At 37.4% G+C, this 11557-nt stretch overlaps 1 pseudogene; it reads right to left on the bottom strand.

Annotated features, from left to right (window-relative positions):
* Positions 1 to 10463: 10463 nt before the first annotated feature.
* LOC129073779 (40S ribosomal protein S10-like) lies at positions 10464 to 11106 on the bottom strand (annotated as a pseudogene).
* Between the last annotated feature and the right edge of the window lie 451 nt (positions 11107 to 11557).

Here is an 11557-nt window from a genome sequence, read left to right as displayed (position 1 = left end):
ACTGAAATACCAATTCAAAAGAACTTAGGCACTGCTCTATCCATAGCAGTATTATTTACATAGCCAAGAGTTGGAAATAGCCTAAGTGCCCATCGGTAGAGGAGTGGATCCAAAATCTGTGGTAGATTTTCACAATGGAATCCTACCTTTTATGACAGACAGCATGGATGGAACTGGAGACTATCATGTTATGTTCAATAAGCCAGTTGGTGAAAGACAAATACCATATGATTTCACTTATAAGAGGAATCCAATGAACAAAATAAAATAATGAGCAACATAGAACCAGAGGCACAGAATCATAGAATAGACTCACAGAAGTAAGAAGGGAGGAGGGAGGAGTGTATAATTTGAAAGAATGTGGAGGGATTAGTCAAGGAACAGATATGAAGGACTCATAGACAGGACAACGGGGGTGGGGATTGACTGTAGAAGTGGCGGGGGGCACTGGATGAGGAGGGCAAATGGGGAAATAAATGGAACAACTGTAAAGCATAAAAAATAAAATGAAAATAAAATAAATATAAAAAAATACATGAGAAAAGCAAAATCTCAGTATGACTGTGTTACTGCCAATCTGTCTTTTTGTGTCCATCAATATTTGCTTTACATGCTTAGGTGCTACAGTACTAGGGTCATATCCTCTTGTTGCATTGCTTCTTTTATCATTGTGTAGTCCTTGTTTGTCTCTTACTATAGTCTTTATTTTAAAGTCTATTTTTCCAGATATAAGTATTCCAACCCCAGCATTTTTTCACTCCATTTGCATGAAATATTTTTACCCATCTCTATTTTATGTCTGTGTGTATTTTTCATCCTCAGGTGGGTCTCATGTAGACAAAATTTATAGGGGTCTTGTTTTCTTGTCCATTCATCTACTCTTATGTCTTTTGATTAGAGCGTTTAAAGTTATTTATATTGGAAGTAATTATAAGCAGGTATGTATTTATTGCCATTTTATTCTTTTAACTATGTTCCTCTCTTTTTCTTCTTCCTTTTTTTTCTTCTTCAAGGCAGCCCATTAACATTTTTTGTAATACTAGTTTGGTTGTAATAAACTCCTTAGCTTTTTCTTGTTTGAGAGTTCTTAATTTTTATATGATAGCCTTGGTGGGTAAAGTAGTTTTTCGGGTAGGTCCTTGCTTTTCATCACTTTGAATATTTCTTTCTAATTGTTTTTGGCATGAAAAGTTTCTCCTGAGAAATTAATTGGCAGTCTATGGGAGCTCCCTTGTACTAACTGTCTTTATTTTGAGACTTTTAATATTCTCTTTTTGTCTTTATCCTTTGCCATTTTAATTATAATGTGTCTTGGTGTGGGCTTCTTTTGGTCCCTCTTGTTTGAGACTCTCTGATTCCTGGACTTATGTGTCTTTTTCCTTTTCCAGGTTTGGAAAGTTTTTGCTCATTATTTTTTCAAATACATTCTCAGCCCCTTTTTCTTTCTCTCTTGTCCTCCTGGTACCATTATAATGTGAATGTTATTATGCTTCATGTGATTCCAAAGGTCCCTTAAACTAGCTTCATTTTTAAAAATTCTTCTTTCCTGCCCTGATTGGTTTTTTCTTCATTGTCTTCCAAATTGCTAATTTGATCCTCTGCTTCATTCAACCAACTTTTTATTCCTTCCAGTGTATCCTTCATTTCAGATATTTTATTTTTTAATTTCTAAATGGTCCTTTTAAAATGATTTCTATGTTCTTGTTCATGTTGTTGAGTATCCTTATATCCAACACTTTGAACTATATATCTCATAAATTGCTTGCCTCCATTTTATTAGCCCCTTTTCTGTGGATTCCTCTTGTTCTTCCATTTGGTGCCTCTTTCTTTGTCTCCTCATTTTGGCTGCCTCTTTGTGTTTGTTTCTATGTATTATATAGATCTGCTGTGACTCCTTGTCTTCCTGAGGTGGCCCTTTGAACTAGGTGTTCTGTGGGGTCCAGTGGTACAGTTTCCCTGATAACCCGAGTGGGTGCTTGAGGAATGTCTTTTTTGGGTTATGTGGGCCCTCCTGGTGTAATTGAGTCCTGATTGTTATTGGCCCATTCATGCATAGGATCAACCCTCAGGCTGGCTGACTGTAAGGCTCAGCTTGACTGCAGTATGCGTGAACTGCTGTGCAGGTGGTGACTACACGAAGTGGTATTTGCCTCAGCAGGATCGGGTGTCTGCCAAGATCTCCCTTTGTATATGTCAGTTGTGAAGTTTATAGATCCCACGCTGATGTTGCCAGAAGCTGGCTACTGGTTGTGTTGGTTCTGGGCCCCTTGAGAGGGACCCTGCTGCCAGCCAATATAAGAACCTACCTGTGACCTTCAGCAGCCTGTTTATAGCCACAAGTGATCCACAGTTTGTGGCTGTCTCTGGTGGGCCTGGGTGCCTGCAAGAAAGAGCAAGCTGCACACTATCACTGGCTCTTACTAGCACTTGGCCCAGGGACTGGTCAGCAAAAGTCTCAAGTCAGATCTGCCTCTTCCTGCCTCTGCCTGCTAGATGCCTGTTAGGTTCAGTCACTGAAAGAGCCTCTGACTGTACTCTTCAGCAGCATGTCAACTACACAGGTTGGGCTGAGAGGTATTCCAGAGGGTGGAGCTATAGCTTCTTCCCAGGCTGATGCCATAAAGAGGGGAGAGCTCTGCCCAAGAAAGAAAGTGTCTGTGGTATGGGAGAATGACTCAGTATGGGGATCCTGGTGCCTGTCCCTCCAGCTTTTCAGCCTCCTCTCCAGAGCCACAAACCTCAAACTCTCCTTATGCAATTCTAGTTCACTCTGCCCTTTCTCAGCTGGAGCCCAGGGTGATTGAATGTGAACGAAATTTTGTGCAATTTGCCCTTTAAGAGGGTGCCAGAGTCTTGTCTTTCCTCGACAGACAGAAATCCCTCTGATTTCACAGCCAGGTGTTGTGTGGTGCCTCTTTTTGGTTTGGGTGCTCTGGACTGGGGATCCTGGCTTGGGGTTTAGATCCCATGCTTTCCAGGGGGAAATTCCCACAGCTGCTACCCATGGGAGCCTGGCCAGGGGTTTTGTGTGTCTCTATTCTTCCTGCCAATCTTGATATGGCTTCTTCTGTAAATCCTTGGTTATAAGACTTTTCAGGATGATTTTTTTAATAGTTTAGTGGAAATTCCAGTTTGGTCCTGGGAGATGAGCATAGCTTCTACCTACTCACTGCTGTCTTGGATCTCGCACACATACTTGTTGAAATTGATGTGATAGTTACTTAGTGTTAAGATGAGCTTTTGGAAATGGATTCTAATGTAAATCAATAGACAAAATTAAATGTTGAACATTCTAGGTTAAAATTTCAAAGTAGTTTGGAATGTAAAGTCACCTTAGGAAATTTTGGTTTAGGTGGCCTTCTTGCCTCTGTGTGTGCATGTATGTGTATGTATAAATTATGGCTGATTTATAAGGCTACAGGGTTAAAAACCACTGGCCTGTTATTTTTAGAGAAGGTGCCATGGCCAGTGACCATGGTCCACCATCGACTGATGGATTTCTGTCTTTCCGTCGAGGATTTTGCTGGTAAATTGCCACCAATATAATTAAGAAATGGGAATATTTGAGAGTCAAAGTTGCAGACAGATGAGGTTTTCTACATATTTCCCCCCACATAGTGTCTTTCTCTCTTTCTATCCGACAGCACGGGCTATCTAACCCGTTTTGCCTTGCCTCTTCTCACCTGTACATTGTTAAGTATACATGTAACAGTGGTTCTAAGTAGCTTTTGAGAGTCATTAAATTTTCAGGAATTTTGTGAACCTGTTAAACACAACCATTATTAAAATTAAATTATATAAGCTTACAATTAATTTATATTAAAAGTACTCAATACTCAAAACCCATTACTTCCTATTTTTTTTTACTACTTTAAAACCATTATTTCTGCTCTTCATATTTTATACATCAATTGTTTGGTATAAGAGACACTACTGCTACCGTACATCTATTCTTAACTTGGCCCTTAGTGGTGTCAAGTGGTAGTTTGAAATTGGCCAGGTGGGGCTCTATATACCATAGAAATCAGCAAATGTTGCAAATTATGACTTGATTCAGTGTCTTGTCAATTGTTTACATTTTAAAAGTGATTCAGAATAAGTTAAATGCTGCCTAAAGAAAGTGTATCATGCTTATAGTTATTACATTGTGAATAGCATTAAGAACATGACAAACTTTTCTTCCAGTAGCCAAAAACTATTTTCAATTAGCCAAGATGTCTCTCACACTGTTGATGAGTGAGTAAAGTTCCTTCATAGTCTGTTTTTATTTCACTTTAGTATTATTCCTTAACATAAGTAAAATTATCATCACCCTTTGTGCCACCCTACACTCATTTTTTAATGATATGAATAACTTCTTGATTGAATTGGAAGGTAATAACATGTATACGTTCTCATTTTCTAATACTTTTGTTGGAGATAAAATTATAAAAATTAATAGTGGATTTTAAAAATCAAGTCACACTGAAGTTATAGGCACATGGAATTTTCAATAAATAATATTACATATTTTGTTATTTGTAAATTATATTTTATATATCTTTTATATCAGCAAAATTTATAATAAGCTTTTACATACATACACACACACACACACACATACATCACACATCTTTTCCAAGAGATCTGATAATTAAGCATTTACAAGTTCATCACTGCATATATTCCTTGTTGGGGTTGGAAAAGTCATTTAGTTCAAATTTTCTGCATTTAGATGTCGGTTGGAAGGAAATTTAAAACAGCGCAACCTGGTTAGATTTTATGCTAAAGTGGCTAGGCAACTACTAATGTGTGCTTTTCCTTTCAAAATTTTTATTTTCATTGCCAATGTATTAAATTGTAGTATTAGAGATTTATTATTTTGTGTTCTGATGCTTTTTGATCTTCTAAGTAGTAATTTTTAAGTGGAAATGTATATATTGGAAATACCAGTTAAAATATAGTTTCCGGGTGAAACTATATTTCACCCTCACCTCCACACACACCTGCTAAATCATAACTGTACATAGTGTGGTCCAAAGAAACAGTATTTTTAATGTTTACTAAACCAGGATTTGGGAACCATTACTTGAACCTTGTGTTAAATATAAATTGCCCAGAGAAGCAAAAATGTAATTCACCTACTGCCATAGTTAGACAAGATTAACAGGTAGCAGACATCAAGGCCTTGTGGACACAGCCCTTCTCCTCTACCTCCCTCAGACCCCTGAAGCTGAGTGGATAATGAATCCTGGTAGGAGGCAAGCCAAGCATAGCCAAGCTAATTGTAAAAGGAAATTCTCCAGACACTCACATTTAACTATCTGGAAAAATATTAGAAAGAAGTCTTTCCTATTCCTTATAGCTCAGGCAGGGGATATGCTGTGTCTTCCAGTGCAGTGTTATGAAAATCAGAGATTGTTCATCCGTTTTGTGTCAGCCGGCTATATGACTTCCCAGCATGCATGCCCATCTGTCCAGCAATAAAACCTTTAATTTTCTATTCCTGAAGTTTTTACAGGACTATTGGCAGAAAATGAAATGATCATGAATCTGTATATATGGTTGGACATTTTGAGTCCATATTGCTCTTTTCTGAGACTGCTACATGGTCCTCTAAAGGGCTTACCAGGTGTCCAATGTAAATTGATGAGAACAATCACTCTCTAACCTGACACATCCAGTTTGTCTGGAAATCAGCAGGTTTTCCTTCAACTATCCAATTAACACCTAATTGCTTGTATTCCAAAGAGAGGGTGAAGGTTGCTAAAACTATCAGGTAGGATGTTTATTTAATTTTTGCTTTTTAGATATCGGCTTGGAGTTGTAAAGAAAATTTTGTACCCAAAAATATACTAAGTAATGGATAAGTGGTTCAAATGTATATTTATCATTTCATGAGTGGCTGGACAAGTATAATTAAAGGATTTTAAAGGTAGAAACTAAGACAAAATCCTATTATCATGTGACTATCTCTTTTCTTACAACCCCAAAGAAAAACTGGATACATACATTTTACCTTTAAATTTTTAGTTACGTGTTTGATACATTATTTTAGTTAGTTAGTTTATTTATTTATTTATTTTAGTTTATGGACTCTCAAACAGTAGAGAGGATAACTGTCCAAACTATTTTGTGTATAGGGTTCCCTTAGCATTTGGAAGTACAGATAATATTATTTTAATGTGTATTGTAATATAATAGCAGTACTCTATTTTGTATTTGCATTTCCAGACTTGCTGGTCACTTCTGACTACCCTGAGTAAGCTACACATAAGGGATGGTTATGCCTAAAAACAAGGAGAGGGTGTTTCCCTCCATCGCAAGACAGCTGACATTCAGATGGAGTAGATAATGGCTTTCCATGTACGTGCTGGAGTCACATCATGTGTGGATTTAATTTAAGCAAATTGACCAAGAGAAAGCATGGAGAGAAAGTGAGAGGAGAGAGAAATTTAAACAACAGAGGTAATTTCACCATTCTACTCAGGATGTCTGTTACCCATGGTAAATGTGAGAGGGAAGGTGTTAATCTGCTATTCTTCCTCAGGTGTTCTTAGTTCTTTCATGCAACTCACAGCACAGAATTGTGATTGCAATGTTTAATGGTAATGATTTACTAATACAATTTGGATGCCAAACATAAGCTAACTCTTTCATCTGCTGTTCAACAGAAAAGAATAAGGTCATCTTCCCCTGGAAGGAAAACTGTGATAAATTTACTAAAAGATGGTATGTTAGTCTCCAATGTCGATCTCTTAGGAGACTTTCAAGCATAATTTTGACCATGTTCAACCTTTTTCTTTTGAGTTAGAAAAGCCTAAGACCTAACTAGGAGGAGGCAAGTCCACTGTGGTTATTTTCCTTTTTACTACATAGCTGTAGATAAATACAGTTAAAAAGGAAGACAATTCTTAATCGCTAGTCTCAGAAAGCCTAGGTATGTAGGATTTCTTGGTGGAATTGTCTTTTTGGTCTCACTGTCAGAAAAACATAGAGTTTCTGAGAGAAATACATTATTTTCCTGTGCTGAGCAAAAGTAGGAAAAGATGAGTTGTAGAGAGCATAGAGAACGCCAGGGTTTAGTGGAGTATTAGGAGTATATAACACAGAGTATTGAAAAATAAAGTTAAAAAAATAGAAAGAGAAGACGAAAAAGAAAGAGACAGACAAAAGAGAGCATGGGGTCTTAGTAAGCCCATAAGAGGTATTTAGCAGGAGAGGCAGAATCCCAGTTATGGTGATTGCAATGTCTGAGCATTGAGCTTGGTGCAATGGGAGTGTGTGGTGCCTTTTAAAATATAACTATATACAGTTAAGGCCAGTACCAACTCAGTAGAAGAAAGAATGTAAGATGCTGTGTGACAGAATAAAGGCAGACAGACCAATTGACCTATTGACCTAAGGTAATTTGGCTAGAAAAATTAAGGGTGGAAGTAAACTCAGATTTGTTTAGGTTACTTATAGATATATATGCTTTTATTTTTATAACGAGTGTGAGGTGTTTTATTAAAGTGCCTCATAAACTTTAATTATATACTAGCCTACATTTTAACATGTTCAGTGTCCTGTCTTTATTCCTTGGTGTTTGTATTTAGCTATTCCATAATTTTTTAACCTAAGATCTCATATTTTATTCCCTTGAACTCATATTTTTCCTTGGCTTATAATTGCAAAGACTCTGAGACCAGATTGAGGATGGGTTAGTGGGTTCATGGGATAGAAAAAGACCAATGTGGGAAGTGAAAAGACAAGAAAGTGCTTGTATAGTTTGTGTTATATTGTGGTTGCAATGGGTTACCATCAACTGAGTGATCATATGATTAGTACCATTCACTCTGAATGAATATATACATTCACTTTGTATATATTAAGTGTAAACAGGAAAAGTAGTCGCACAAAGTCATGTAGTGATTTCAAGTAGGAGAGTAACATGGTGTGATTTACATTTTAAAAAGTTCACTCCTGTTATTGTAAAAGCAGATTGGGGAAGAAAACAATGGAAGCAAGGAACCAGGTATGCCACTGAAGTTATCCAGACCAGAGACAAGCACAACAAAGATTAGGGTGGACACAGTGGAGATAGAAAGAAATAAGCACCCTGAACTGTTCTTTAGAGGTAAAGCTTAATAATATCTAAATGATATCTTTTATTTGCCTTTAAGTTATTTTTAATTATAAAATAGACTTTTGTATACTATTATTATAAAATCAACCTGTCAAAGTTATTACTGGGGTTAACTGAGTTAGTGAATGTAAACTCTCACTATAAATGAATAAACTGTTAATTAAATATTGAAGAGGCAGTGTGGACACTAACAATAGTGGAAAGAGCACATGCTTCAGCAATCAGAAAAGCCTGGTTTCTCATCCCTGTTTTACCACTTATTGACTTAGATCTATGCATATTAATTATCTATTGCTGTTATAAGTTACCCCCAAAGTTAGGAGTTTAAACAGCAAATATTTATGTTCTCCTATAGTCCTGAGAGTAAGGAATTTTAGACAAGTTTAGCCAGGTGGCTGTGGCTCAGGGCCTCCCATGAGGAGCATTTAAAATATTGACCCAGGCTGCAGCCACCCAAAGGCTTGGCTATAACTGGAAGAAGTGCTTCCCAGCTGAATGAGGGGGCCCTCAGCTCCTACCCACACAAACTTTACCATGGGGTTATGTTATGAACTGAATGTTTGTGTCTCTCAAAATTCTACACTGAAGCTTTAACATCCAACATGACATGTTTGGAGACAAGGTCTGGTCAAGGGTGGTAAACATTAAATGATGTCATAAGGATGGGGCCCTAATCTGATAGGGCTGGTGCCCTTATAAGAAGGTCAAGAGACACCAGAGCTCTACCTTTCCACCATGTGCGGACACAGTGAGAAGGAGGCACTCTGCAAATCAGAAAGAAAGCTCTCGCTGGAGACTGAATCAGATGGTACCTTCACCTTGTACTTCCTGTCCTCCAGAACTGTGAGAAATAAATTTCTGTTGTTTAAACCACCCAGTCTCTGTCATTTTGTTATGGCAGCTTGAACTGACTAGTACAGGCTTCGTGAGTATTCTCACATCATGGCAGCTAGTCTGCCCCAAGGTGAGTGGTCCAAGTCTCAGTATCTTTTATGACATAGTCTCAGAAATTACAAAGCAAAACTTTGGCTATATACTAAGTCACTAAGTCCAACCTACACTCAAGAGGAAGAGAATTAGATTCCACTTTTGCAAAGAATTTGTGAACATATTTTAGAATCGCCTCAAGGCCTTTATATGAGCTTCTTTTTTCCCCCCTTTATAATGTGAGTACAATAATAAAGTACATTGAAAGGATTAAATTATGTGAATTGTGTATTATCATGACTGGCTAGATGGCTGCTCAATAAACGTTTCCTTCTTTGATAATTTAGAGATAATCTGGAAGCTAAGAGGCGAAAAGTAGGACAGTGCAGTTCTTTTGTCTAACTTCTAAATATGTGTTTTATCCTTCTGATATTCATGATACCATTTTTTGCATCAAGTGAACACTTCTTAAATGCTAGTTATCTAATCAAATTAAGCACATAAATTCGTGACGATCTTCTTTTTTCTCTCTGAGATGAAAATATAAACCTCTCAGGAATTTTCTGAATGTAGAAACTATTAGATTTGTCAGTGATGTATTTTCTTAATTTTCTATATATAAAAATTTTAAAGAATAAAATTTAAATTAAAATAATGTATCTTTAATACAAGTAAGTGGAGATCAGTACTATCTAAAAATAGAAAAGAAATTAATAATTAAAACAACATTTCCAACTGTAGCCTTATTATTTTAGCATGTTTCCAGCTGTGGGTGACTACATATCTTTAGGCATAATCACAGATCAGTATGCATGGAGTGACTTTCTTAATGTCCATTAATTCTTGCATAAACTCAGCAAAACTCTGTACCAATCAGGATATGATTAGAACCTATCATCTTGCAAAATCAAACTATATTAAAGTGAGATTCAGGAAGCAGTTTTGACTTTACCAAATTATTATTATTTTTTTTTACTTTTTAAAGCTATTTGCTCTCTGAACTGTATGATTTGAATGAGATGATGGTAAATACCATAAGAAGTGGGACAATGACCATATCAGGAGGCCATTGTATTGATTTTTTTTGAAAGTCAGCATTTATTGTTTGAAGTAAATATTTATAATGGAATGACAGAAATAAGTATCATTTATTTCAATGTATAACATAATTATTTAACTGTTTAATAAACAATTTAAAAAATCTATTGTAGAACAATGCAAATTAGACCAAAAGACTTATCCCTGATCTGGGCTAGGTCTGGATTGCCCATCACCTCAGGAGTCAAGTCAGGGCTGAACAGATAAGACTATTTATACTTGGGCCACATTAATTAGCAAATATATAAGTTTAATGCATGAAAAAATAGAACTTGAGAGAAGAGAGACAATTTGGTTTTGATAAACTTCAAGGTTAAGGAAGATAACAGTTTCACTTGGAAGTATTATATGGATTTGTCTTACCAGAAGACAGACCCAATGCCTTAATGACTCTGACTGATTTTTTTTTTCTGACCACAAACTTATTCAACACAAAATAATCCATCCAAGTTGACAGAGGTGGTTGACCACATCCATGTCCAAATTCGCTTCTACAGTGGAATTTGGTTGGTGACCCAGCCCTGGACTTAGAGGCTTTCTTGTTGGCACCAGGGGGAAAAGTGCTCCCTCTGTAGGTGTCTCTGTCAGGCTCCCTCATGTGAGTCTTGAGGGTCACTTGCCTTCCAGACCTTTGTGCTTTGGTCTACCAGTCTCAGGCTGGCAACAGCACAAAGTGGCAGGCATGAGCTCAGGGGTCAGGGGGAGGTAATCATGGAGATACTGGATGTCCTTGTTGGTAAGGTACCAGTAGAAACATTGCCAGGCAAATTCTTCCTTCATATAGCCTTGTAATTTGAGAGATTGCATGGCCTTCATGATATGGAGATTAGAGGCACATTCTTGTCTTCCAGCTCAGGGTGTTTAGACATGTGCACATCCCTCTTGGCCACCATAACTCCCTCCTTAAAAAGGAGTTCATAAATGGCAATCCAGTTCTTCTTGGGCATCAACATCACACCAAGCAAGGGCTTCATCCTCTCTTTTTAGGGCCCCCACCACTGGGATGCCAATCTTTGCCAACAGTGCCCTACAACCCTGCAAATTGTGCCCCTGGCCCCTCTAGTTGCTCAGAAATGGGCATGCGGATAGTGGGAGAGGGGTCACAGCCCAAACCCTGGGAAGCACAGGCACTGCAAGGGCCAGGGTGTGACTCTGACTGGTTCTTAATGTTAGTCTCCATGTGGGTGGGGTTTCTATGCACACTCAATTCCCAAGTGTGATACTACTATGTGTGGTTTCCAATAAAAGTGGTGATTTGATGGGGAGTTTTTACCTAAACTATTACCTACATGTGTCTTGTTTTGTTCCTACCTTTCTCCGTAGATTCTAACTTATATACAACAACCTCTTATTTATCTCCAGTAGGGTATCCCACAGGCTATTTAAATTCAACGTTTCCAAAACAAACTCTCCATTTTGTCCTCC

Source organism: Pteronotus mesoamericanus, unplaced genomic scaffold, assembly GCF_021234165.1.
Source record: "Pteronotus mesoamericanus isolate MK-2021 breed Mesoamerican mustached bat unplaced genomic scaffold, CSHL_Meso_final contig_100, whole genome shotgun sequence".
NCBI classification, from domain to species: Eukaryota; Metazoa; Chordata; class Mammalia; order Chiroptera; family Mormoopidae; genus Pteronotus; species Pteronotus mesoamericanus.
This window is presented reverse-complemented; position numbering and strand designations above follow the sequence as displayed.